The sequence below is a fragment of the Humulus lupulus genome, chromosome 6, assembly GCF_963169125.1.
Source record: "Humulus lupulus chromosome 6, drHumLupu1.1, whole genome shotgun sequence".
Taxonomy (NCBI): domain Eukaryota; kingdom Viridiplantae; phylum Streptophyta; class Magnoliopsida; order Rosales; family Cannabaceae; genus Humulus; species Humulus lupulus.
The window spans coordinates 206,955,104-206,978,393 of record NC_084798.1 but is presented as its reverse complement, the minus strand read 5'-3'; the positions used below and the strand labels follow the sequence as shown (position 1 = coordinate 206,978,393).

General features: G+C 37.2%; 1 long non-coding RNA gene across 2 annotated transcripts; it reads left to right on the top strand.

Annotated features, from left to right (window-relative positions):
• The first annotated feature begins 3,271 nt into the window (after window positions 1-3,271).
• LOC133783046 (uncharacterized) lies at window positions 3,272-14,517 on the top strand. 2 transcript variants are annotated; one of them, XR_009870750.1, is made up of 8 exons: window positions 3,272-3,522; window positions 3,788-3,843; window positions 4,788-4,880; window positions 5,356-5,451; window positions 11,908-11,985; window positions 12,478-12,897; window positions 12,989-13,533; window positions 13,963-14,517. It is a non-coding gene; the product is annotated as an uncharacterized LOC133783046 (long non-coding RNA). The 2 variants fall into 2 exon arrangements; XR_009870751.1 differs by lacking the exon at window positions 13,963-14,517 and having other exon boundaries at window positions 12,989-13,855.
• Window positions 14,518-23,290: the final 8,773 nt, after the last annotated feature.

Sequence of the window (23,290 nt, the reverse complement as noted above, 5' to 3'; positions counted from 1 at the left end):
TGTATCAGATCCCCATGTATACCATTATAGATGGAAATCTATATAGAAGAGGATATTCCATGCCGCTACTCTGGCCTACCATCAAAGCAGATTCGTTCGACTACGTCAAGAAGTGTGACAAGTGCCAACGGTTCACCACAATCCCTCAAGCTCCACCCTCCGAGCTAACTATGATGACCTCCCAATGGCCATTTGCGGTTTGGGGAATCGACCTCATAGGCTTATTGCCTACTGGCAAAGGCGGAGTGAAATACGCAGTAGTCGCCGTAGATTGCTTCACGAAGTGGACCGAAGCCGAACCTTTGGCGACCAACACCTCGAAGAAAGTCCTAGACTTCATAGTAAAGAACATCATATGCCGATATGGGATGCCAAGGAAGATTGTGTCCGATAATGGTACTCAATTCGACAGCGATCTGTTCACCAATTTTTGCGAAAACAATGGGATAATAAAGAGCTTTTCGTCTGTGGCCCATCCCCAAGCGAATGGCCAGGTCGAAGGTGTGAATAAAACCCTAAAGTGTTCGCTAAAGAAAAAGTTGGAAGAAGCTAAAGGGAAATGGCCCGAAGAATTGCCCCAAGTTCTATGGGAATATAGAACCACGACCCGTACTTCAACAGGACATACCCCATTTTCTCTGGCATACGGTTGTGAGGCTATGTTGCCAATCGAGGTCGAAATTCCCACAATTCGTGCCCTCGCTTATGACCAAGCCTCGAACCAATCCTAACACGAAGTAAGTCTGGACCTGATTGAAGAAAGAAGGAACGAAGCTCAGCTAAAAAATGCTGCATACCAACAGCGAGCTACCCAGTATTTCAATAAAAGAGTTCGAGATAGAAAATTCAGCGTAGGAGATTTGGTGCTGAGGCGTGTATTCTTGGCGACACAGGATCCAGCAGCTGGCGTGCTCGGGCCAAATTGCGAAGGACCTTATCAGATCGAATCAGTCATCCGACCCGGCGTATACAAGTTGGCAAGATTGAATGGAAGTTTGGTACCACGAGCATGGAATGGTGAACATCTACGACCTTACTATCAATAGTGTAGGAATGATGTCGCCTATAACCATGCTTATTTGTCTGTACTATTTTCCTATTATTGAATTATTCGAATAAAGTTTGATTTCGTTCTAATATTTTGTATTTTTTGCAATCTCTCTTAATTAAATAACCTATGGTCACACTCATAGGATATTAAGGGGCATTAGTGGTACATATATCATCAGCTTGAAAAAAAAAATAGCATATACGAAAAACATATAAGTGTTTGGATATAACCAAATGCACGAGCTAAGATAGTTCGGATATGACCAAACTATCAAAAACATATAAGTGTTTGGATATAACCAAATGCGCGAGCTAAGATAGTTTGGATATAACCAAACTATCAAAAACACATAAGTGTTTGGACGTAACCAAATGCGCGAGCTAAGAAAGTTTGGACATAACCAAATTATCAAAAGATAAAAATGTTGGATGTAACCAAATATGCGAACTAGATTAAAAATATAAGTGTATGGATTACAAACCAAACACGACCTTAATAGGTTTGGAACAAACCAGCTAAAACTAATCGACAGTAAGTTGGAACATAAACCCATTTCGCGTTAAGTCGAGATCGAGGCTGGAGTATCTTGCAAAACGATAGTTTCGACCTCATAACCTCGGGGAGCTACCCGAGGACGAGAAAAAGTAACTAAAAAATTAAGATATAACTAAACCATTTTCATTACACACTATATAAGTACTTTCGGGTGCATGGTAAAAGTAATCTCCGACCTTGACAAATAACGAGATCGGATACAGATATTTCGAGCAAACTGTGCATGAATGCATTGAACCTCGAGCTTAAATCCACCATATGTTTGAATGAACAAACATGCATACATGACACTTTAATATAAAATGCGCAAAATATTTCGACCCAAGAAATGTAAAGCAAATATATTAAGATAAAGGCAAAAATGGTATCTCAAATATCATAAGTCTGAGCTCGAAAATAGCTCGTAAAATCACGAGCTATAGGATTGTCTTGGCCCCGGGGGCATAAAAAGTAAAAAATCAAACACAAAGACTATTACAAGATATTCACAGGGACGCAGCCCGCGAAGCAAGGTTTAGGAAGGAGGAGCATTCTCTTTGGCAATTTACTATGTTTTTAAGCAATGCAACCTCAACCAAAGATAATTTGAACTTAATTAAGCAATATACTCTGACCATAAGTAATTATTTATCCACTAAAATGCACATAAACCATATCTATACTATACATCACTTTTTCTCATGCTACACTTTATTTATAGTTTTCATAACCCACGTAATGTCAATGATATGTTATAGTCAGTGATATGATATGGTATAGTTGGTTTATCAAGTGAAGTGCTATTATTTAAAACACACTTTAATTAAGAAATGATTTTAAACTCTTCAATCATGCTCAATACAATATTATTATATAAACAAATATATCTATTCCAAAAAGATTGCTTCCACTAATTTCTAATTAATATTTTAGAATAAAACTTAGAAAAGTTGAGATTAGATTGGGAGACAAGTCGATTACTAAGTCACTCTCATAAGATTCGATTGGTTTTTGTATTTGTAGTTTAGTATTATTTTTCTTTAAATATACTACCTAAACCAAGAACCACCACTATAACAAGTGGTGAGGACATCATAAAAAATCTAAACTACAAGAAAGAAAAGCACCAAAACTTGAAATGAATTAATAATCAATATAATATATGATAATTTAATGACTCTGACTCTAGTGTATTCAATTCAACATCGATTCAACACATCCTTACAGGACCACCAGTTGAGCTGCCTCTAGATAAAATCTTATGACCTTTAATGAAATCCAAGGGAGCTTTTCAAGTCTAGCCTCACAAGTTTTAAGATATAAAGAAGGAAGCTTATTGCATCCCCAAATTTTTATGTCATACATGATTCTCTTCCCATTTCCACTCCAAGCTAAGCTTAGAGGGCAATAAGGACATCAAAATTAATTATTATTTTTTTATATGAATGAGTGGCGTGGTATTCAACATTCACTACAACAATCTAACTATTTAATGTCTCTTTTTAATGACCTACACACTTATGGTGAAGGTCATGAAATTTTGTAGAGCATATTTCATGTCCTTTAACGAGGGTCATGAAATATTATATATCATGTCCTACTTTACAAGAGTTATAATGCAACGTGGGTCATTATATATAATTTTTTAATTTTTAATTTTATTTTTTACATTTCTGTGTAGTTTTTTTTTTTAAAAAAAAATTAGGCCAAGCATGTCGTGGGGCGACATGAATTTTCCCTAAAAGTAAACCACCGAGCCCGCCCTTTTTCCCCTCCTATTTTCTGAAATTTTTCTTCTTTCCCCTCCTCCGTTTCCTGCTACTCCGCCCTTTGTTCCCATAGAAACTATTTTGCTAGCTTTGAAATCTCCATAGATACCTCTTGCCACTATCAGTGTTCTGGTCACCATTGTTCTTTCTCTCTGTCTTGGTTTGAAGGTAAAACACTGCGCTCATTCTCACTCTCACTCTCACCTTGGTTTTCTTTTTGGGTTTTCATTGTTTCTAGCAATGTAAAAGAAAAATTCAGATAAATGAGGTTGGGTTTTGTTTTTAATATATATATTATTCTTATGAATTAATGTTTTTGTTTTTTTTCTTCCGTTAATTATAATTATATATAAAATGATTATATAGTAAACTAACACCATGGTTTGGGTATTATAATTCTTATGTATTTCCTTTTTCTCTTCTCCGGTTACAGCTCCGCCACCAACCGTTGCCCTCTCGCCATGAGCTCCGCCTACAGCTCCCCCTTTGGTACCACTTTCTATTATCACATTCCACACACACACAAAAGACTATTCTTTTCTCTTAATTTGATCGTACACAAATTTAAACATTTGAAAATTTTGAAGTTGAAAACGGGTCATTTTGGGTTTAGATGAAAAGTTTGAAATGTCATAATGGAGCTAAATAACTAAATTTTGTGTTTTTTTTTGGAAGAATGCGGCGATTTGTTTTTTTTTTTTTTTTTTTGCAATTTGAATTCATAGAAATAGAAATAGAAACTATTGGGGCCAAGTGATTGATTAGTCCATTAATTGGCTTCGCGTTTTAAAGGTGGGGATAATAATTATATTATCGATATAATGCTATGCATATTGGTTTTGCTTATTAGGTAAGTATTCATTGATAATTGAGATTCTAAGCTCATCTATTCATTTTTGTTCATTTATTGTCTGTGTGAATTGCAAGTATGTATAACTAAATTAAAATGACATCTAAGTGTTTGTTCAAATGTCTAGTAAAGAATAATAGTAACTAAGTTGACTATATATATATGATGAAATGAGGTTTGAATAGTTGATAAGAAATTGTTAATGAATTAATTTAAGAATATACATGGAAAATAGGAGAGAATAGTTAAAACTGGTATGAATTGTATATGTTTAGAGAGAAGAGAGTCAACTAAGGCATATTGTTGAGATAATTTTTTTTGTTTCATTTGTGCTTGGCAGTTGCATTCGTTCTCTTGTTCTTCATGATTTGTTATCGTTTTTTTCTATCACCCATAACTAGAACAAAGTCTAGTTCTGTTTCTTTCATCAATTAATAATTAAGCTGTGGTTTTTTATTGATCCTGATTTCTGGGCATGCAGCAATCTATGTTATATGTCAGGTACTTTAAATCTTATTTATAAAGGGTTTTATATATTTTGAATAATTTCTAATATTATATATATGTTGCCTCTTGATTGCAGATCAATCGAACTCAAAACAAATTCTTAGATAGTTTTAATTGGGTTTGATCTTTGGAGCATCTATTGTAGCTATATAGAAGAAGAGGAGATCAGGTGTGTGTGTGTGTCAAGTATTATTCCAATCTTATGTTTATTATTACAAGTCTAGTTCTAAAACAATGCATAGGATCTTATTTATTTATAGTACTATAATATCCTGAACTGTAACAACTAAACAAGTTGGTCATTTAATAGAAAACTAACAAAAGTAACCAACTAATGGCATTTAAGACTTCGACACAACAGACTGACATATTACAACAATAGAGTTTAGAGGTTCTGAAAATCTCAATTCTCCCACTTTCTATGATATAATGTATATATATATAATGTATATATATATCTTCATTACAATATTTAAGGTTATTAGTATACAAATATTTTTCCCAAGTCACAACATTTACTTGTGACATTAGAAATTATTATTTTGGTTAGTGACTTTAGATATATAACACTGACTAAGATGTCCAAAACTTTAATAAGAAACATTATGGTTTTCTTTAATTTTTATTTTATATTAATCTTATAGGTATTGATTACATTCTTCGGGTTGTAGATCCAATTAACAAGGATTGAGCGTTGGAAAATTAATTAGCTAGCTTGATCACCTTTTAAATTGAAGGAGGTACATATGAATATTTTTTGTAATTCTTTTATTAATATTATGCAAATGTTAGAAGAATTTGAATATCTTAGATAGTCATCCGTAGTGAAGTAGGTTTTGAGAAATTGTGTGTTGCGGTGATAACAGAAGGTTGAGAACTTGTGTGTCTTAGTGAAGTAGGTTCTAGGCTTGTTTGTCTGCTGGGAGATATAAAGAAAAAATTTATTGTTTGAATTATTTTTTATTGATGGCTTGGTCAGTATTATAGGAAAAATGTTGCTTTTTTTTTTCTTTTTAATTTTGTTTTATCTTCTTACATGTGCTTGATTGATTTGTTTGATATAAATTAACAAATGGTTAGGTTAATAATATAGGGGAAGCGCTGCCTGATTTTCTGTAAATTAATTACCGTATTTTAAAAAATAAGCTAGCATGCTTATTTATTTAATAAGCTAATATGCTTATTTATTTATCCTTTTTTAATTTGTATAAAAGAGAAGATATGGATAAAAAAAATGGATGTCAGCGAATAGGTTATCTGAGGAGTACAAGAACGGGGTCGATTTTTTCTTAAGGTTTTGTTTGGAGAATGGGAGAGACCTAAACTTTACTTGCTCTCCATGTCTAAAGTGTTTTAATGTAACAAATTTGAGTTTTAATAAGATCAAAGAACACTTATTCTTTAATGGGATTGTCACTAGTCATAAGATATGGTATAGTCATGGGGAGAAACCCCCTAATATACCAGATCCCCCTAGTAGGATTAGTAAAGTTAGGAGGAATAGAGATGAAGTGAATTGGGATCCATTGGATGAAATGATTGATGATGCACATTATGGATCAATAGTAGACCCAAAAAAGTTTGAGACACTACTTAGTGATGCTAAGAAACTGATTTACCCTGATTGTAAAAGATTTACAAAGTTATCGATGCTTCTAAGGTTGTTTAATTTGAAGGCAAAACATGGATGGAGTGATCGAAGTTTGAAAAATTTACTTAGTTTTTTGAAAGAATTGTTGCCTGAATGTAATGAGATGCCAATGTCATTTTATGAGGCCAAAAAAACAATATGTTCGTCAGGCATGGAGTATGAAAAAATCCATGTATGCCCTAATGATTGCATACTATACCGAAATAGGTTTTCTGCTACAGAATCGTGTCCTACTTGTGGTGAGTCACTATGGAAAAAGAAAAGGAATGGTGAGGATGTTAAGGAAGGATTACCCGCCAAGGTTTTGTGGTATCTTCTACCTATACCCCGTTTCATTTGGTTATTTAGAAATGCTGAACTTGCTAAGAGTTTGTCATGGCATGCAAATGAGAGAGTGAATGATGGTAAATTAAGACATCCAGCTGATAGTATAGCTTGGAAAAGAGTTGATCTGAAGTGGTCTTCTTTTGGCGATGAATCTCGGAATCTTCGTCTAGGTCTTTCTATTGACGGAATAAATCTGCATAATAACTTTAGTAGTAAGTAAAGTTTTTGGCCAGTCATGCTTGTTATATACAATCTGCCCCCATGATTGTGTATGAAGAGGAAGTTTACCTTATTGACTTTGTTGATATCGGGACCTAAACTACCAGGGAATGACATTGACATCTATCTAACTCCTCTTATTCATGACTTAAAAACTTTGTGGAATGAAGGGGATAGGGTATACGATGCATACAAGCAAGAAGAGTTTAGCCTTAGAACGGCATTGTTGTGGACAATCAATGACTCTCCCGCTTATGGAAATTTATTAGGTTTTAGTGTGAAATGCTATAAAGCTTGTCCCATTTGTGAAGAAGAAACATGCTCTCAGTATTTGAAACATGCCTGTAAAGTTTGTTATATACTTCAAACTTGGAAGAAGGCATGTAATGCCCTAAATTTCCTAATAATGATTAAGACATTGATTAGGAGGTCGGGATGACCATAATTGATTTATTATGTTATTAAATGGTAATATGCATGTTTATGTGAATTATATTATAATATGATGTTATATGCATGCATGTGGGTCCACATTTGGTTATTAGGGTGTTTTGGTAATTTGGCCTGTTGATGCCATATTTGTATATGTGGGTGCATATTGTGATTTGTGAATGAGATCCCATTATTATGGAGATATATTCGAGCTATTTGATATGAGACGATCTTATATTATTGATTAGCAGTTTTGTCATAACGGGGGTCTTTTATTGGGATATTGAGTTATGATGATGTTATTTGATGATAAATTGAGAGTTATTGAGATCAGGAGGAAATTTCGGGAGTTTTGACTATAATGTCCTCGGGGGTGTTTTTGGGACCCCGAGCACTATGTTTTATTTGCGGTTACTTAAGCTTTAAGTAGCTTGTCAGATAGAACCGTACGTTAGAAAATCTCTCTCTCTCTTCCCGATAGTTCATTTTACCGTTTAAAGCATTTTCGAAGAAATCTCGAGTTCTAGGAGTCGGAATCAAGTGAGGATCGAGGTATAGCGTTCCTAGGGAAGATTAGAAGCTTATTAGCCAAAAGATTTAGTTGGAAACAACTCAATTGGAGGTAATTCAAGTTTTAAGCTTTGAGTTTTTAAAGTTTTTAAGCTTAGAATTGGACTTTGTGAATCGTTGAGTTTTTGGTTCGTTTGAGCCTCGGGATTTGATGATTTTAGATCATTGGGAAGCTTGGGAACTTTGATTTGATGATTTGAAAGTGTTTAGGTATGTTTTTGGGGTGTTTGGGATGATGGAAACCGAGTTTATGGTTGGTTCTGGGTTGGGGGCCGCGGCCCTGTTCTTGGGCGCTGCGGCCCTAGCTCGAAGAAGCTGGTGGAACAAGTTTTGCCTTGTTGGGTGCCGCAACCCTTGCTCCTGGAGTGGCTGGGGGCTGCGGCCCAAGGGGTTAAGGCTGCAGCCTTTGGACAGGTTTGAGGCTGATTGAGTGTTTTGGCCCCGGGAACTTGGTTTTAGGCCTCGGGATTGTTCCTACTACCCGGATTAGTGGGGATTGATGTCCCGGAGGCTAGATCTTGGTTTGGGAACCTTTGGTGTTCATTTTATTGATGGTGTCTCATATTTGGTTATGACTAGGTAACCGCTAAAGGCTTAAAGGTTGATCGTTCTCAAGGGTCGTTCTTATTTTAATTCTCGCTTGAATCAGAGGTAAGAAAATTGCACCTTGTGTATATGTGACATGCATGGTTATTCTTGATGCATGTTGGATGCTTAAATGTGACATGCATGGTTATAATTGAGGCATGTCAAGTGATTAAATATGATACATGTGTTGCACGAGAAACATGTGATTAGGGCATGCGTTGAGTATTGAATATGAGATTGTTCAGAGCTTGAGCCTCTGTGTTTATGCATGGTCCTAATTGTGCTAGCAGTTGTTAAGTAAGCATGCTGAATGCCTATATTTGAATATTTGACGTATGATATATGCTTGGTAGCATTGCTTGCTTGTGTGTGGCACCAACTGTTCGGAATCGGCACTAGTCGCGTATCACTGACCTGAGAGTCAGAAACGACATAAGCATTGATAATGCAGGGCCGAATGAAGATTAGATCTAATCGATATCAGCGTTGAATGACTCATATGCGGTATTAATGCTGGACCGACCCGAAGGTCGATGAAAATTATAAGCGCTTGGCTAGTCTAGGACTAGTTACTCAGAGCCAGGGCCTAAGGCCTAGGTGACTGCTTGTCACATGGCTAGGGAACAATGTTCCATAGTTATGACTCTAGGGTCATGAGGAATGTTATGTTGGTGACTAATCATCATGCGCCTATCCTGTTTAAGCTAGTGAAATGATCACTTATTTATAAAGGGAACGGAACCCACTTTAGTGACTTGTACTACTGTCACTCTTCTATTCAGGGCTATCAGCCTGGTATGGTTACCGGAACCACCAGTGATAATTTACTTATCTTATTGTGATTAACTTGATAGTCATCTCATTAGGAGGGCAAGATTCCTTATCCTGGATACCCATCATTACGTGGATTTGTTTGCCTGCTTGACTAGGGCTATATCTGCTAGGCGTGTGACTTATGATTTGATGACATGTTATTACGGTTCATGAGCATATTGAGTTTTCTTGCTGGGCTTCGGCTCACGGGTGCCATGTGGTGCAGGTAAAGGCAAAAGAAAGCTGGACTATCCTTGAGTTGGAGAGCTTAGGTGGTGATGTGTACATATGCAGCTGCTCGACCACCACAGTCGAGGTTTGAAGAGAAACTAGGGTTAAACCCTGCCGCCTAGGTCGGCTAGTTGTAAATATTTTCTTGTAATAGACCTTTAAATTATATTTTTGGATCCTAAAGTATATAATAAACGTTCTAATGAAACGTTACATCTTAACCAAAATTTTTAATCTCTAAACTGCTAATCATACTTAGTTACACGATTTTGGCCAAATGACTCGAGTAGCGAGTTTAGCACTGTTTACAAGGCACACCGTAACGGTCCCTGGAGTTTAGGGCGTCACAAGGCATTTAATGGCGAACAAGAGTTTGGGGAGGGTCATGGAAATGCGAAGGTTGTTGAGGAACCAAAAAGTTGTTACAAAAGAAGTTGATATTTTTCGAGCTTGAATATTGGGAACTTTTACTTGTGTGTCATAATTTAAATGTCATGCGCGTAGAGAAAAATATATGTGATACTTTGATTGGAATTTTGTTGAATATTCCTGAAAAAAGTAAGGATGGAATTAAGGCGAGAGAAGACTTGACCACAATGAATATACGTAATGAATTAGCTCCAAAGCTAGGCAATGGTCGGATATTTTTGCCACCTGCTTGTTACACATTGACTAAAGATGAAAAAAATGGAAGTTTATGATTGTTTGTTCAATATAAAAGTCCCTGACAGATATTGTTCAAATATAAGGTCGTTGGTAGACATGAAAACTTGTACTTTGATTGGCATGAAATCTCATAATTGTCATATCCTAATGCAACATATACTACCAATAGCTATTCGATCAGTTTTACCCAAAAACGTTCGAGAGATAATCACAAGGTTGTGTTTGTTTTTCAAGTCACTTTGTTCCAAGGAGGTTGATGTGTATACGCTAGACAAGCTACAACATGAAATTGCTTATATTTTGTGTAAACTGGAGCAATTCTTCCCACCTGCCTTTTTTGATATAATGATTCATCTCACTGTCCACTTAGTTAGAGAGGTACGATTTTGTGGTCCAGTTTACTTCAAATGGATGTATCCATTTGAGAGATATATGAAGATTCTTAAAGGATGTGTTAGGAATAGAAGTTGGCTCGAAGGGTGCATCGTTGAATGTTATATTGTTGAAGAGGCAATTGAATTTTGTTTTGAAACACGTCTGGTGTACAAAGAATTAGGCTTAATGAAGTAATTAATGTTGACATTTAGAGTCATCGAGATAGTGTTGTATGCACAGTTACGCGAGATGAACTAAATGAAACACATCGTCTTGTGTTATAGAATACTAATGAAATTCAATCTTACATTGAGTAAGTTTATCTTCATACAATGCATGTATTGTGTATGTCATAAGATATCACAATTATCTTACTAATAACACGTAAATTTTTGTTTAGACAACATTTCAACCTGAACAAGAAAAAATTTCCATCTACGTCTAATAACAAAAAATGGTTACAGGACGAACATTATCGTACTTTTAGTAGTTGGCTAGAGCAGAAGGTATTTTTTTTTCAATATTTCTTGAGTTTAGTCTAATGTTTGTTTGTTTTGTATGTTATTTTGATAACTGTTTTTTTTTTCAATAGGTTGTGAATGATTTGAGAAACCCATCAAATAATGTGTCAGACATTATTAAGTGGATTTGTCGAGGTCCTTCTCTTAATGTCACTAAATTTTCATCATATAAGGTGAACGGTACTAAGTTTACTACTATGGAGTGTGAGAAAAATAGAAACACACAAAATAGTGGTGTTAGTCTTGTTGCTACAACTTTCCAAGTATCTACATTGAAAGACCAAAATCCTATTGAATGTGATGTCTTTTTATGGTGTAATTACAGAAATATTGGAGTTAGACTATATCAAAACTCAAGTACCTGTTTTCTTTTGTGATTGGGTGCAGAGTGACAGTGGAATCAAATAAGAAGATTTATATTTCACATTAGTAAATCTAAATCGATTAGGGCACAAAACTGATCGATTCATAATAGCTACACAAGCCACATAAGTATTTTATGTGGATGATCTAGCAAATAAACAGTGGTTTGTCATGCTCACAACACAATCAAGAAATTGGAATAGTAATGACGGTGATTTGCACGATATACCTCTTGTAGGACAACATGTCACATATTCTTTACCTGAAAATGATGATCAAATTGATGATGACAGTTCTTATTGTCGTGAAAATGGAGAAGGTTTATGGATTGATTTATAAGATTTGAAGTATGGGTTTGTTGTGACATTTATAAGTTCTTGTTTGAAGAGCATTATTATTTGTTTGTTTATTACTTCATTTATTTCATTTTTTAATCACAGATGTTTTCATATGATCCTTGAATGGGCAGCAGTACCTCAAGAAAAGAAAAGAAAAGACAAATATGGGAGATAACAAAGGTACGTAAACTACTAGATTTTTTTGTTTTTAAGAGTAGATAGAAACTTTCAAGTGAAGAATCAACAAATACAAAGTTATACTCATTGCATATATACGTTTAATATCTTTACTGTTTTTTCCCTTAATATTTTTTTAGAGCATGAAAACAAGAATTAGACCATGCACATATATTTAATCAGCACATGCACATAAATTAAAATAGTTTATGAGTTTTAAAGTGACAGCTGCCAGCCAAATCAATATAAATATATATATAATTATTTAACTTTATTATGCTGAGTTTGTTTGGTTATGTTTGTTTCCCACTTACAAGCCATATATTCTTATACCTTTATTCATTATTATCTTATTCAGCTTTCAGTTACTTCTTAGTTTTATGTACTAATTTAACTTATAAGCTCATGACTTTGGAAGATTGGTGTATATTATTATGGAAATCCAGAAGTGACAAGTAAAATTTTTATAATATGTTTTACATTTTAAACTTGCAGGAAACATTTGGGTTAGACCTTACACACAAAAAATGATTGTTGTCTAAAGCAGCTAGGCGATTTAGAAGTTGGAGAACTTATCTAACCAAAAGATTCATTGTCAACCAAATGGAAAAATTTCCAAATGAGTTCCCTCCTCGAAGACCTAGAGGATATGGGTCTATTATCTCCCTAAAAGTTTGGCTTGATTTTGTTAATAAGAGATTGAGTAATGATTGGAAAATTATAAGAGAGAAGATGCAAGCTTTACGAGCAAAGAATGAATACAACCACAAACTCTCTAGAGGAGGATATCGGCGTGCTCAAGAGGTTCTTGGGAACCAAGCGTTTGAATTAGATAGGGCTGATTTGTGGGCATTAGCTAGGAAGAACAAGAAAGGAGAGCTTGTTGGGGGTGCAACAGAGATACAAAAGAGAATTGTAAGTGTATAATTATATATTTCGTGATTGTCAATATTAATACTCATTGATAAATGACGAATATTATTAACTAATGTATCTCATTTCACAGGATCATTACCGACAGCTCCAAAAGAAGGTAAATGGGAGCCTAACGGCCTCAATGGTGTGCTGACAATGGCGTTGGGCACCCCTGAGGCTCGAGGGCGTGTTCGTGGTTTAGGTCTAGGTGTGACTCCCACACAATTCTTTGACACTCTGAGGCCAATGTCAAGGAAAACGAAAGAGAACCAAAAAGATGATTTCGAGCAACGTCTTCGCGATCAAAAAGAACGCCTTAATTGTCAACAAGAAGAAAAATATCATGAAATGGATGAACGATATCGTAAACAAGAAGAACTTATTAACAAGTTGATTGAAGCCAACAAAGCCCAACAAAGTTGGCATGGATCTTGTTCGAATTCATCGAGAGTACCATTTGAGGGGACTTACGTACCAGACCCACCACAATCTACTACTCACGAGGTAGCAAGAGGGGACTTTAACGTATCAAACCCACCTACACAACCTCCTATGGATGGGGTAGCAGGAGTGGACTTTTATGTACCTGACCCACCTCTACAAGAACCACCTTGCTATGAAACGCATTTTATACTGGTAATAATTGTTTAGATATAGAATATCAATTTTTCTTACTATTACATCATCACTTATATGTGTAACATGTATATTTTGTATTATAAGAATGTAAATGTCGTTTAGTTGTTGGGTCACTTGAAAATATTGTTGCCTTGGGAGTCATTTTTTAGACTGGGGAAACTAATCTCCACTATGTACCACTAGGAGACAAATTATTGCGTGGTGATCAAATACGCTCTTAAGGAACTGGCTAGACTCCCTAACCTCAAACCTGACATTGAGACTTTTACAGTTTTTCAAGCTGTTAATGTCCCAATAGCATGGCCTAGACATTTAGTTATATTTTTTGATTGGGATGAACAGGTATTATCGTGCTTATATTATATTTATTAATTTTTTATTTGACTATTTATAAGTTCATTAATTGATTATTTATATGTTTACAAGATGGTTTAAGATCCAAAGGAAAATCAAAGCAATCATTAGGACCTGAAGCCCAACAACGAAGAGAACATTGAAGACGTCCACAAGAACCTCTGACACAAGAGGTTCAACAAGAGCTTCAGTTACGACCTTACTTGAGAGAGATTTAAAATATAGTATCAAAGTGGCTGGACGGTGAGTGTGTAAATGCATGTATTGACTATGATGTATTCGCTATGGATATGTCAGGCTTGTATATATTGAAGAACGACATACTTGAGTTCGTCAGAGGTGAAAAAATTGGTCAAACTATTATAGTCTCCTACATTAGGTATCATTGTACAAATTTAGTTTATTTAACTTTATTTATTAGACTAATAAGTCTAGCTAATTATGTTTTCATATACTTTTGTTAGGACACTCTACAAATGGCTCTTAGACCATCACAAGCAGCATATGTTTCTATTTGTCAATCCTAATGTCGTAGACACTTGAACAACTTGAGAAATTGATCATGTTGATCGTTTGTTTAAGCAATTCGCTAGGTTATGTTCAAAAAAACAGTTCATGATTACTCCTTGGAACCATGGGTTAGTGTAACTATATATTATATTATTTAATAAGTATGATATTGATATTACTAAATAGTACTTGATCTAATCTTATGGTTCGTATGAAGCGACCATTGGATGTTGGTACTATTGGCTCCTGATGCATATCGCATTCATTTTTTGGATTCAGTTAATGCACCAATGTCCAATCGTCCACAAATTGGAGAAACAATCCTTGGTGCTTATGCCAAATACTACAGGGCTAACATACAATCAATCCTAAGTGAAGTGAATTACCGAAATCCATTGGTATGTTTTTGCAAATTTTAATTTTATAGTTTATACTTTGAATATTCAAAATTTATCAAGTTATTAGTATAATTACTTAAAATTTTAATTATTAGTGTCTACAACAACCAAGTAACAAGGAATGTGGATATTACATAATGAGAATGATGAAAGACTTGGTTCAATCCGACAATCGGTCTACCTATTTGAATGAAACAGTATGTAAACTATGTATCAAATATTATTAATATCAAACTTATACATTTTGTCACTTTAATTAATATATATATTATTATTATTTTGCAGCTCAACAAGAAAATATCATATTCACAATAAAAAATTGATGAGATGCGAAGAAGAATGGGCCAAAGATATGCTACTGTTCATCCAAAATCATCAAATTTAGGTCACTAGGCTTTTTTTTAATAGATCAGCTTTCCCATTTTATTGAATATATGGAAGAATATAGCTCGGCATTTTTTTTTTAAAAGAAAAAAATAGTAGACTTTTTCTTTTTGTTATTATAGGTGTCAACATCTAGCAATATAGTGCAATATTTGTTATTTTGACTAAATATTTGCAATTACTATTTTTTTTATTAATATTTAGCTAACAAATATTTTCTATTTAATGAAATATTTAAATTTAAGTAATTATTAAATATATATTATTTATTAATAAAAAATTAATTATTATTATGAAATATATAAATAATATATATAAGAACGTTATTTTAGCAATGTACCTAATATAATCTGATTTGAGTATATTTGTTTAAAAAAACCTAATTTGAATATATAACCAAAAAATAAACTGGTTTCAATATATATATATAAATATATATATATATATATACGGAATAAAAAAATAATAATAGTTAAAACTGAAAATAAAAAAAGGTACACATTTAAGGTCGCCCAAAGGGCGTCATCAGACTGAAAAAGATTAAAAAAAAAAAAAAACGCATTTTGCTCTTAATTTGTCATGTCCAATTTTGTTGGTCATTAAAAATGCACATTTAATGTCTTCTTCTATAATGACTAACATTGTAGGGGCATTAAAAATATTTCATCACCAACAAAAAAGGTCATTAATGACCCTTTTTATAGTAGTGATTTTGCTCTCCTTTCAAAAACTAGAAATAAAACAAACAATCATGAATTGGCTTGCGCTATAAGTGTTTAAATATTTGACACTAAGTGATATTTTTACCTTCTCAAATATAAGTTGTGTCATAATATATGCAGTAGAAGATTATAAGCAATGTACTCTCAATCAAAGAAACATTAAACATTATCAGGCAATAAGACCAAGGCAAAAAAGTTTAATAGCTTCTAAGATAATTACTAAATTCTGTTCCAACATTACTATACTATTCAATTTATATATGAGATAGTTCAATCAATTTATCAAACATATGCAATGCATTCTGTTTTCAAACTCAAGAAAGGATAAAATAAAGACACACCGATCACACATAACAGAGACATGAAATACCTAAATGAAATCACTTAACAAAGACAAAATTAAGCAATTGAAATCTCACCTTAACAGATTTTTACTTGACCTGTATTTTTTATTAACCCCCTTTCGGAATAACCATGAAACTTGAACTCCAAATGGTGCTTGAGGAACCAAACTCACAAAAAATGATAGTTAATCTTATTAACAAACCCAAAAACTTAAATACATCATTTCTTATAATATGATGAACTTAAAAGCCCTAACAATGGCAATAACTCACGAAAACTAACATACTTTACTAATAATGATCGAAGAAATTAAAAATTGATACAAAATAACATGACATTGATGATGATGATGATGATGATGATGATGATGATTATCGAAGAACATAAGTTACTCACCTTTATTATTTTGGTCCGAAGGTGCCCACGCAGCAGCGGAGAAGGTGGGTTTTTTTTCTTCTCGGAAATGGGTTTCTAAAAATAAGAGAGGGAATGAGTGAGAGAAGAGAGTGAATGAGAGGGAATGAGTGAGAGAAGACACCTTAACCGGTTACTAAATCGGTTCCACTTAAATGCCCCTCTAATTTTTTATTTTTTTAAATTAAAATATATATTAAATATGTTAAATGATTATTACCCGTTAGATGCATTCCTATTACATTTATACGTCTCAAATTTCTTGCAGGACCAATCACACAGCGTGACCTCATCCATGTCCTATATATATATGTAGTGTGTGCATTTATTGTGTGTCTATATATATATACATAAAAAATGTGTAGATAACGAAAATTCTTGGTTTTAACGGTTTTTTTATATTTTTAATGTTAACTGTCGAATCTTTTTTTTCGTTAACTCGTCTAACACCCAAAGAATAACATTGAGAAGATTTTTTAGAGCTAAATAAAGTATAAGAAATGTGTCTAGTGCCCAGAAATAATGGATAGAGAGAGTTTTATCGTGGTTCAGCCCCAAAAAGATGGCCTACATCCACTTAGTCACTGTCATTGATCTTGCAAGCCATGGATTACATTTGTATTTAACTTTTAGCTATTTGACTCCATTGAAGATGGAGAAAACTCTCTATGTGAAAAATTGTCACCCCCTCTTCCCCCCATTTTTCCTCTCCCCTCTCCTCTTATTTATATTGAAGAGCTAGGGTTACATTTGAGTGTGAGCTTAAGTTATTGGGCTTGGCCCAAGAATTATACAAAGTTACAATTGACTAGGCTCTAGGCATGATCTGGGCTGATGGGTAGTGATGCTCCAAAAATGGGTATAACAATTGCCGAAAATGGGTATAACATTAACTTTAACGGAATATTGTTATATTTAACAGAATATTCTTTTATTTAACGGTAGTTTGTAAATATCACTTAAGCTTAAATAAAATCAAACAAATAATTAATTAAAAACATAAAATATGATATTTTTGAGATATTTATAATGATAATTATTTAAAAATAATAAATAATAAAATAAAATAATTTAGGATATTTTTGAGATATTTTATAATGATAATTATTTAAAAATAATAAATAATTAAACAAATTAAAATATGATATTTTTGAGATATTTTACATTGATAATTATTTAAAAATAATAAAATCATACGTTTTATAACTTAAATAAAATTTAATTAAACTTAAACTCACTTATTATAATAATATCATATTAAACATATAATATAATCTACTATTGTTACACCCAAATTTCGAGAATAGAATTTATGACCTTGAAATGTAGACTTGTAAAGTGTAAGCTCGAAAATAGCAAGCAAGGGTTCATCACTTGTATAAATTATCATATTTTCTGATGTGTTCTCATTGGCGACCGAGCACCAGTTATGAAGGCTCGAGTTTAGGCATCAAGCTAGAAAGGATGAATCTTCTCCAAAGTCTTAATGCAATTTGAACCTTCATTCCAAGCTCGAGGAGGTTGATCTTCGATAGTTGAGCTCGGTTAAGTCAAGGGCTAAGGACGAGGTTAATCAGCATGACGAGCTCGTGAAGTGGGTCGATCTCGAAAGTGTGTAAGTTGTATGTTCGAGGTTGGTAATCCAGTTTGAATGTGGCTAATGTTTTAAAATCCTTATTCCTCGGGAATTTGTTGTAATATGATAATAAATCCTGATTATCATGGGATATTATGTAATTAATGAATTTATTTGTATTTGTTGACGCGGTTCTTCGGCAACAGATAATTAATAGAATAAAGAGCGGGATTAGTGCTGAAGGTGAACCGTAATAGATGAATGATTTTAAATAAAATGATAACACGAATACTTTTTTAGGTGGTTCAAAGGTTAAAATCCTTCTAGTCCACCAGCCACTATTATTGATATCTTTATGATATTCTTTACAGGGTGTTTCTTTACAGATTAGAATCTAACCCTTTGCAACTCCCAGAGTCTCCATATTTATAGGGAGAGGGCACCTGGGGGTTGGCAAGGGGGGTCATCCCGTGTCCTTCTTACCCATCATGTCACTTCTGTGACATTCATGATTAATTCCTAAAACCTGACAATGAAGTGTGGTATAATCAATAGGTAAGGGGGATAATGGGCCGCACGGCCCAACCCAGTCGTGGGTGCCTGAACACGCACGTTTATGCTGCATGTCCGAGAATTCAGGGATGGATCAGACACATGATATCTGATATATGCACGTTTACATTGCGTGGTTGACTTTACAAGGAGTCAGAGGTGTCAACCTAAGCTCGCACCTCGAGCTTGATGTACTCTCAGCTCGTGGTGTCCATACTTCTGACTCGACTCCTTAGTAATCTCATTAAGCCTTTGTTTACCTCGAGCTAAAAAGGTAGGACTTGATAACAGCAGCTCCGGGGACGTGCATCCACGTGGCTGATATAACTATGCCTTTCCTCAGCTCGCTAATAGCCCGTGGATATTTAGGGCGTACATCTGCCCCCCAATCCCCTGCTCGTGGCACACGACGTCACCTGGGGCCACAATGGGGGCTTTTAGGCTTCTCTGTGGACTCTTCACATTCCGCCCATTACGCTGGTGTCGAATACGTGGAGCATCGTGGTTGGTGACGGTCCGTCTTCCGAGAACCGCATTAAATGGCCTAGCCTATATTCGGCCATCGTTTCGTCTTTCGAGTAGTGATCCTCGTATCCTACATCAAGGCGATCCAATGACCCTCCTTCTTTGGCCTTTTATGTATAAAAAAGGGCTGGCCACCTTTTGCATGGGCTATCTGTTCATTTGAAAATTTTCTCATTTTCTCATCTTCTTCTTTCTTCCTAGTCTAAAAATCCTTCCTTTCTTCCGGTTACTGTTCCCAGCGTTCTAGAAATTCATACACGAGAGCTCCTTCGAGACTTCGGCACCAACGATCCCAATAGGATTTCAACCCAGACGACCCTTTCAGTCTCACCACAGCAAATGATTTCTGTAAGTCCTCCATTTGTGCATGTTTTATATGTTTTCCTTCGCTGTTGCTTAGGTAAACCTTCTCTTTACTCGCATGCAGTAGGTTGCTTGTTTTTTTGCTGGTATTTTAGGCATAGGTTTTTATCCTAGGGGCATCGACCGTAGGAAAAACCATTTAGGAGCATGACTCATAGGGTACACTTTCTGGGGTGATTTTCTGGGTAAAATTTTTTTATGCTTGTTTGGAGAAGCCAGTTCTTAGGGTGCAAAAATCGGGTAGCTTAGGGGACACGCTTCCCAGGCGGTTTTGCCTACTGTTGCCTTCTGAAACTTTCCTTCCAAGGCAAACTTTTACTTTGACCCTCCTGACACACGGATTCCGAGTAATTGGGGACCCGTTGGGAGCTCAGGCGCGTGTTCATAGAACCACGTGGTCTCACTCGCCATGGGCTGAGATTACTTCAGCTCGTGTAAAGGAAACACTTCGCGCTAGATTCTTTCTTACACTTAGGTCACCTTTTCTAAATTTTCTTCTTTGTTCGTTAGGCGATTAGATGGGACCTAAGAAGAACGCACCCAAGAAGAGCGTGGGCAGCTCGTCTTCCCAGCAGTCTAAAGGAAAGGAGGTGGTCCCGGACTCCCCGATCCCTAACTTCAGTCCAACCGTGGAGAAGGAGGTTGAGGTTGGGCCCGACGCCTTCTTCGAGGCCGAGAGGATCGCCTCAAAGGTCACCATCCAAGGGAAAGTCAACAAAATCATGCTTTCCCATAATAGCGAGATAGGGAGGGGCGCCCTGGATGTCCGACCTCCCCTTGAAGGTGAGCGGAGCTATGGGCCGCTTGATGAGGAGTACGCTGCCTGGAGCGACGAGCACCTCAAGGCTAAGGCCTTCCTCCCATTGGAGCAGTACTTCGCGGATTTTTTAAATTACGTGAAGCTGGCTCCCTTCCAGCTCCCCCCTAACTCATATCGTTTATTAGCGGGGTTGAAGTATCTATTCCTTAAGCAGGAATGGGAGGTCCCCACGCCGGCGGGCATCCTCTACTTTTTCTGCCTCAAGGCTAGCCCGGAGCAGTGGGGGCGAGGCGACGGGTTCTACTATCTGACCCGTTTTCCAAATTCCGCTGCCGTCATCGAGCTGCCCAGCCACCCCAACGACTATAAGGACCAATTCTTTATCGCAACGAGGTTCCGCAACTGTGAAAGCCACTACTTCAATCGTCCTCGTAAATACCTCGTACTCTCAGCTCGTAAGTCGATTGCTGATTGGCCTCTTTTAATTCATTCTTGACTTAGAAACTTTCATGCAGCTATTTTCGCGAGGAAGACCAAGTCCGTGACCCTTGGGGGTCAATACGAGACCTTGGCGGGGCTTCCCCCAAGTGAAAAGGATTATCGCCAGCTCGTGTCCGACGAGACAATGCTGGCATGCAAGTTAATCTCTCCAGGCCAGACTTTGGCTTTGAGGAGACCGCGGATCCTCCCTCCTGCTCGCGAGATGGCGCCCATCCCCGAGGAGGAGGCCGCGGGCGAGGAGGACGAGGTGCCCCTCATGTGGAGGAAGCGGGCTTTGGAGGTCGCCCAAGGAGGAAACGAGGAGAGGGCCCAGTCCGGGGCAGCAGCCGGCCCCTCCAGCCAAGGTAATCCTTATCTGTTTAGGGACTTAGATAGGGCCATTGCCGACCTACGGCTTGCTAGGTTTAACCCCAGCCAAACCGTTCATCGCCACCAAAATGACCCAGACCGTGACGTCACCCTACTCCAATGCGTTGACCAGCTCATGATACGCTTTGACATGAGCCGCCCTAGGGGTACTATAGTTGTAGATAATACCTTAGCTTTTAGGTCGGCCTTTTTTGAGGAGTACGGGACCAATCTTAGGTCGTGGCCCTCCCTCCTGGAGGGTGTAGTAGCTCCGGGTCTTAGGCAGTACGTAGAAGAGTCCAGTCCCGAGGCAGATTTGGACCCAGATCCTCTTCTAGCTCGCGAAGTCGTTATCTTAGACTCCCCTGCCGAAGCTCCGGGGCCGGAGGTCGTGACCATAGATTCCTCCTCTAGCTTAGAAGGTAGGACCCCTTTTAATATATACATAAGATCTGCTTTCTTTTCTTTTGTGGTTTTGCACAAATATTTTCATATATATATATTGATGCTTTGCTGTCTTTGCTTCTACAGAGGAGATGTCTCAGCCCAGGAACAACGATTTGCGAGCCATGTTCCCTGGAGGGAACCCCTCCTCCGGGACTTCTGGTCCCATGGTGAAGAGGCTTCGGATGGCGAAGAAAGCCATCGGGACAACCTCCAAGTCTCCTGCAAAGGGGAAAAACCAAACCCCGGCTGCTCTGGAGAAAGTGCCTCCGCCCCCTCTTGCAATGGAGAAGATGCCCCCACCCCCTTTGCAAAGGAGAAGATGCCCCCGCCCCCTCCGCGAGCTCCCGTCTCGATTCAGGAACTGGAGGCGCCCGCTGGGACCTTATCAACTACGGCCCCCGAGGTACAAATCCCGGTCAACCCCCGGGCCTTAGAGAAAATCCCCAATGTCTTCAGGGGGACGGTCTACGAGACCGCGACCTACATGGTGGACCACTGTTACAATGCCACCTCGAGGGATCTGCGGGAGATCGAGACAAGGAGTCCCGAGAACGTGATGGAATCTTCATTGGGGATGACCCTCACAGTAAGTTGGCCTTGCCACTGGTACTCCTTGTTTGTTTGTATTATCACTTTTCCTAAGGCACTTGCCTTATTATCTTTTTGGTCTTGCAGGGGGCTCTGGCTCTCCACCGGAGCGTATCTCGGTCCCGGGCCAGGATCAAGGAGATCAGGGGCGAGCACCAGGCTGCTCAGGCCACTCTCGCGGCGGCCCAACAACAGGAAAGGGACGCCAAGGCGGCCCTGGAAACTGCTCGAGAAAATGAGAGGGTCGCCCAGGCCGAGCTGGAGGCATCCCGGACCAAGCTGCAGGAGGCCGATGCCACCAAGGCCGCCCTAGTTGCTGCGCAGATTGAGCTCGAGGAGGCCAAGGCTTTCCGGGCCGCACTAGATGCCGCGAAGGTTGAGGCCGAAGAGGCCAAGGCCGCCCTGGCGGCGGAGAGGGCAGCTTCCAGCTCCTCCATGGAGGCTATGCTGTACCACTGTTGGGTCTTAAATCTGGAAGGTGACTTCTCCTTTCTGGGGCCGGATGCGTGGGAGTCCTTCTTGGAGAAGTTCAAGGCTTGCCTTCAACAAGAGGCACCCTCCGAGACCGGGGAGACTTCCAGTGCCACCGAGCAGGATGGCGAGGGGGCGACCTCATCAGAGCTGTGTGGCGGGGCATAGGACTTTTTTCTTTTTATGCTTTACTTTTTTTTTTGTAACTTTATTTTATGAGGTGTTTTTAACCTCGAGACAATTTATTTCTTCAACTTTACTTTAATTTATTTACATATTTTTGCCTCTATCTTATTTCTCTTCTGGGCATTTGGTAATAATCTTAGTTTTTGTTGGCGTTGTGATTGGCATCTCATGCCCTTTTAAGACAAAACATGCTAATCAATTTGAACCAACTTCTAAGACTTAAGTCCTGGTTGTATCCAGGACGTTAATTTGAAAACTTAGTTGTGTTAATCTTTTTATCGATATCTCGTGCTTTTTAAGAAAAACATCG